The sequence below is a fragment of the Lutra lutra genome, chromosome 5 (genome assembly GCF_902655055.1).
Source record: "Lutra lutra chromosome 5, mLutLut1.2, whole genome shotgun sequence".
Taxonomy (NCBI): Eukaryota; Metazoa; Chordata; class Mammalia; order Carnivora; family Mustelidae; genus Lutra; species Lutra lutra.
The window spans coordinates 156,084,064-156,090,507 of NC_062282.1; the positions used below are offsets into that span (position 1 = coordinate 156,084,064).

A 6,444-nucleotide genomic window follows, 5' to 3' on the forward strand; every position below is an offset into this window, starting at 1 on the left:
TCTGGTCAGCCTTCAACAGTCAGATGGTCTCTGTCTGTTGGGGCTTCCTAAGCTCTTACAGGAGGTGCTCTGGTAGTTGGGCATCACTCTAAGGATCTGGGGAAAGCCCTGTCACTTAACAACTCTCACTATCTTCTTACCGTGCTTTAACATTTTTTTTCCCATGTGACCTTCACTTAAACACAGAAATCCTTTTCAGGACCCGAATTTGTGGGTGGTGTCCTGGACCACCAGTGAGCTGTTGGTGGTGAGAAAGTGAAATGCCTCACCCTGTTCCTTGGTGCTCCAATCTGGAGGCATCTTGCAGTCTTCTTATAAACAAGGTCAGTGGTAAAACAGTCTTTGTTCTAAATTCTGTCCAGTTGAAAAGACATATCAGCTCTCTAAAATAGACAACTTTGGAACAGGTGATGTGAAAACTACAGCTCCCAGTCCACCTGGGTCTCTTGCTCCTATTGCAGAATCCAAAGGTCAACATTGAAAGGGACAAATGAAAGCATTTCATAGGAGTCATCAGCAGGAAAGGGGGAGGTAAATTTTAGAGATCTGTGTTGAGAGTCTTCTTCTCCTGCATAATTATAAAGACAGAGAACTTTATTGTAATCTAATTGTGGGCCAGGCCAATGTTATCATTTTGAATCTCCTAAACATGCTGAGGTGTGACACTTTTATCACCCCTTTTTTCTTTTTCCTTTTTTTAAAAATATTTCTTTTATTTATTTGAGAGAGAGAGAGAGAGAGCGCGCGAGAACAGAGTGAAAAATAGAGCATGAGTAGGGGTGGGAAGGGGGAGAGGGAGAAGCTGGGAGCCTTACATGGGGCTGAATCACAGGACCTTGGGATCATGCCTTTAGCTGATTATGACAGATCCTTAACTGAATGAGTCACTCAGATGTCCCTATAACACCCTTTTTTCAAATGCAGCACTGATTGTTAAGTCATTTGCCCAAAGTCGCAGAGTTGAGTAATACAAATAGTGAGATTGGGCTCCACAATGTATTTTTTTTTTTAAGGTTTATCCATTCATTGAGAGAGAAGAAGGGTAGGGAGGGGCCAAGGCAGAGGGAGAAGCAGACTCTGGTCTGGACCCTGCACTGAGCAGGGAAACCAACAGAGGGCTCCATCCCAGGACCCCAGGAGCATTACCTGAGCTGAAGGCAGATGCTTAACCTACTGAGCCACCCAGGCACCACTCCACAATCTATTTTTATCACTTGTTCTTCCCAGCTGTTTGTTTGGATGCCTGAACCAAAGCCCCTGTTATACCCCAATCTATATATGAGCCCTGTCTTGATCACACTGTTCCTAATACATTGACTTCAGGTATACATTTCCTTCAGAACAATAAGAATTTATAAATCAAACAAAACAAAACAACAACAACAACAAAAAAAAAACAAGACAGTGGTGTGCTAATCTGAGAAAAGCTAAAGGGTGTTGCTACTCTACACAATGAAGAACAGAAAGCTTACCAAGAGCCAGTATAATGAGGTGATTATGTACAAGGGTTTTGGCTAAGGTACCAGTCCTCTTCACTCATTAACTTTTGTACTTGTTCATTCAACATTAATTGAATAGTCACAACATGTGAAGATCTAGGTCTCCTTCATCAGGCCTCAGCCATTGTGTGAGTACTTTGAAAATTAGCACTAGGGGTATAGCAGGGAATAAAAGGATCAAGTCCCTCCCCAGATTGAGCTTTACTTCATGGGAAGGAATACAGGAAATAGTGGAGAAAATAAAGGGTGATATAGTGTCAAGTGGTGCTGGTGATGGGAAGAAGAAAATAGAACTTGATGTAGAAAGGGAGGATATTTTAAGTTGGTGGTCAGGAAAGACCTCTCTGAAGACCTGATAACAGAGCAGACATACACAATGTACATGTAGGGTATGTAGGGTACAAAGAATATCTCAAGTGAAGGGAGCAGCAAATGCTAAGGCCATGAAAAATTGAAGGCACTTCTCATGTCCACTGATTGGATGGCAGGCCCCTGGAGTGCAGTAGTGTGCACAATGGCAGAGAGGTAGGAAAGGACGGCTTAGAAGTAATCAGGTATCAGGTGATGTAGGACACGAGAGGGCATGGTACTTGATTTAGAATTCATTCTATGATGGAAAACACTGAAGGAAGGGCATGACCTGATTTATGCCTTGGAAGGAGTTTGGCAGATGGATGATCGTGGTGGCCAATGGGGTAGGGCTGCAGTACCTGAAGGTGCTTATTGAATTGTTTTTATGAGAAATGGTGGAAGACTGAGCAAGAAAGAAAGAGACAGAGTGTGAGAGGAGACTGGATTCAAGATGTATTTTGAAGAGAGACCTGCCAGGCTTGTTCACGAGCTGGAGGAAGGTATCAGAGGGATGATTCAAGAGTCATGTCCTGGTGTCCTGAGCAACCATGTGAAGAAAGGTGCCATTCAAAGAGATGGAGAAGTTTTCTAAAAAAGTAGCTCTGGGGGTAAGAGTGAAGCAGAGGAGTAGAGAATCAAAACTCAGAAACAAAACTGTAAGACTTGAGGTTTCTGTTTGAGCCCAGAGTGGGGATGTCATGTGGACAGGGGGATGTTTGTCTGAGCGTGAGCAGTGAAATTCCTTGTGCTACTTTCTAGTTGTACAACTTTTGGCAAATCACTCAAAAGTATTTCCCTTTACCTTCAGAATGGGGATTGATTCACTTGTTGAAGGATCTTATAGGGATACAAAGTCCTAAGGAAATTTAACATTTACATAAAAGAAGTAAGGTACAGGGAAAGTGTTCCATGGAAAGACTAGAATTATTAGGAGGCATACACAGGTATTTTAACTGGGGTCAGAGAAATTTGTCATCATATACATTCTCTCCATGGAATATATATGGGGAAAGGAATGTAGGCAAACCACTGAGGGGAGATCTGCCATCAGTTCCCATTGTATTGAGCACTTTTCTCCTGTCAGTAGGCTGATTTATTCATTCCCTTTCTGACCACCCTGTCCCATATTGGCACCCACATGTTCCTGCAACATTTTTGAAAAGAAATATATTTCTGCATTGACTTGCTTTAGAAAGTTGTCAAAGATTATCTGATCATATTTAGGTCAATTTTTGCACTCTGTATTCTCTTCTATTGTTATGTTAACCTATCCTTTACTCAGTACCACAATGTCCCTAAAATGGAAATTTTTAAAAAGTCTTAGAATAGAGTAAAAATAGGGTGTGAGCCTGCAAATTTTATTGTTTGTCTATTTGTTTCCCTTGCTTTCCTATTTAATTTTATTTAATATTATTCATCCATTCTTGTATTTATTTATTTTTAGGAAGAATGAGTGCAAGTGGGGGAAGTTGGACAGAGGGAGAGGGAAAGCATTTTAAGGAGGCTTGGTGCTGAGTACAGAGTCTGACTTGTTTTTTTTTTTTTTAATTTTTTAAAATTTATTTTCAGTGTAACAGTATTCATTGTTTTTTGCACCCCACCCAGTGCTCCATGCAATACGTGCCCTCTCCAATACCCACCACCTGGTTCCCCCAACCTTCTACCCCCTGCCCCTTCAAAACCCTCAGATTGTTTTTCAGAGTCCATAGTCTCTCATGGTTCACCTCCCCTTCCAATTTCCCTCAACTCCCTTCTCCTAACTCCCCTTGTCCTCCATGCTATTTGTTATGCTCCACAAATAAGTGAAACCATATGATAATTGACTCTCTGCTTGACTTATTTCACTCAGCATAATCTCTTCCAGTCCCGTCCACGTTGCTACAAAAGTTGGGTATTCAGCCTTTCTGATGGAGGCATAATACTCCATAGTGTATATGGACGACATCTTCCTTATCCATTCGTCCGTTGAAGGGCATCTTGGTTCTTTCCACAGTTTGGCGATGTTGGCCATTGCTGCTATAACCGTTGGGGTACAGATGGCCCTTCTTTTCAGTACATCTGTATCTTTGGGGTAAATACCCAGTTGACTTGGGGTTTAATCCCACAATCTTGAGATCATGACCTGAGCTAAAATCAAAAATCAGACACTTAGTTATAGTGACTCGCAGAGGCGACCCAGCTGCACTCGGCCACAGGTTGCTGGAAGACTGATGCTGCTGCGAACTGGATGGGAGTGGAGACCATGTTCCGAGCTACGGCTCCAGGGCAGCTCCGGGGGGCGGCCTCATTGCTACAATTTTGAAGTACCCTGGTAATAGCTGAGCATGCAAATGATACCCTAGCACCCATTACATTAAATACCATCACTGTAGCCAAACGTGTTGGAGGTGAAGTGTCTTGCTTAGTAGCTGGAACCAAATGTGACAATGATGAAGTTCTAGAACCTAGGTGGGCTGAGGTCTGGAGCCGATGACCAAGAAAGAATTCTTGAGACATCTTTGGTGCAAAATGGTAGTTTATTAAAGCACGGGAACAGGACCCATGGGCAGGAAGAGCTGCTGCCCAGGGTTGTGAGAGATGGCAGGTTATGTACCTTGTGGTTGGGGGATAGTGAGGGGAAGGGAGGTTTCAATGGAACTTTCATATGCTAAAGAGGGCCTGCAAGGTGCCTGGATACCGGAGGCCTTGTGGCTTGATCAGTGTTGTCCTTTGGCAAGCCATTCACATTTCTGCTATCAAGCATCTTTGTTAGTGAGATTTGGGTTTAGAAGAAATTTAACTTTAGGGCTTGAGGAACTGAGTTATTTGCCTCTGGAAATTGTGCTATTAATAAGGTAACTTCTTTGTCTGTAGATCTCTAGAACATTTGTAAACCAAGGGAGACTCTGTCTTGCAGGATTGTGATCTCTGCAAGTTAACTGTTTCTTATGGCGGTCAGGGGTGCCTGAGGAATGCTACACATATTACTGAGGGGAATGGATGGAGAGGGGGTGCAAGGTGCCAGCTTTTGCTTTGTCTTCAGCCAGCCTCCTGCTCCCTCATCAACAAGGTGGTACAAGATCTCTGCAAAGTAGCAGGTATAGCAAAAGTTCTGGTGGCTCAGCATGATACATACAAAGGCTTCCTTCCAGAAGAGCTGAAGCCATTGATTCTGGCAACTCAGAAGCAGTTCAATTACACACACATCTGGGCGGAGCATCTGTCTTTGGAAAGAACCTTTTGCCCAGGATAGCAGCCAAACTTAATGTTGCTCCAATTTCTGACATCATTGCAATCAAGTCTCCTGACACATTTGTGAGAACTATTTATGCAGGGAATGCTTTATATACAGTGAAGTGTGATGAGAAAGTGAAGGTATTTTCTGTCCGAGGAACGTCTTTTGAAGCTGCAGCAACAAGTGGAAGTAGTGCCAGTTCAGAAAAGGCATCAAGTCCTTCCCCAGTGGGGATAGTAGAGTGGCTTGACCAGAAATTAACCAAAAGTGAATGACCAGAGGTAACTGGTGCCAAAGTGGTAGTATCTGGTTGTCGGGGTTTGAAGAGCGGAGAGAACTTTAAGTTGTTGTATGATTTGGCAGATAAACTACATTCTGCAGTAGGTGCTTCTCATGCTGCTGTTGATGCTGGCATTGTTCCCAATGACATGCAAGTTGGACAGATGGGGAAATAGTACCACCAGAGCTTTATATTGCTGTAGGACTATCTGAAGCCATCCAACATTTAGCTGGGATGAAAGACAGCAAGACAATTGTGGCTATTAACAAAGACCTAGAAGCTCCAATTTTTCAAGTGGCCGATTATGGAATAGTTGCTGATTTATTTAAGGTAGTTACTGAAATGACTGAGTTGTTGAAGAAGAAATGAGTTACAGTGTTTTAAGAAGGAAAGTATATCAAAGTATTCAGCTGAAATAGAAATTCATGGCTATTACAGTAATCATTGGAAAGTATTGAGAACTACATATCATAATTTGAGAAAAAAATTCTCACAGATGCCAGAATGCTTTTTTATGCATTATTACTATATTTCTTTTAATTATTTGTGGTTCCAAGTAATTAGTTTTTAAAATTTTCTAATTCTGGGGGGGGAAACAAGATGGCGGAGAAGTAGGAGGAGGCATCCTTTCAACCTGTACCCTAAAGTGAGCTGGTTACTTTTCAAAGAACTCTGATCACCCACGAAATCAGCCTGAGATCAGAATTGTACACGTCGGGATCTCTACAGGAGCAGAAGACACCAGTGGGAAGGTAAGGCAGAGTGGGAACTTTGGACTGATATCAGAAGATAAACAAAAGGGGGAGGGAGCCACCAGACGTGACCCATTGGAAAGTAATATCCCAATACAAGAGTGCCCTGCATCTAGGGACCAGCATTAACTTGGAGTCTGGTAGAAAGCACTCAAAAAGAGCAAAGGATCGCGGGGGGGGGGGTGGAATTGTGGGAATCTGGATGGCTAGAGACAGGGGCTTAAGTCCCCAGAACCAGGACAGCCACCCCTGGCACAGAGCCAGAGAGAGTACAGCTGAGAAACCAGGTCTTGGTCCCTGAGCCACCAGCGCCCATGAGAGCGTGTGGGGTCTGGCTCCCGTGAGGGG

General features: G+C 43.1%; 1 pseudogene; it reads left to right on the top strand.

Annotated features, from left to right (window-relative positions):
• Positions 1 to 4,063: 4,063 nt before the first annotated feature.
• Positions 4,064 to 5,894, top strand: LOC125101072 (electron transfer flavoprotein subunit alpha, mitochondrial-like; annotated as a pseudogene).
• The last annotated feature ends 550 nt before the right edge of the window (positions 5,895 to 6,444 follow it).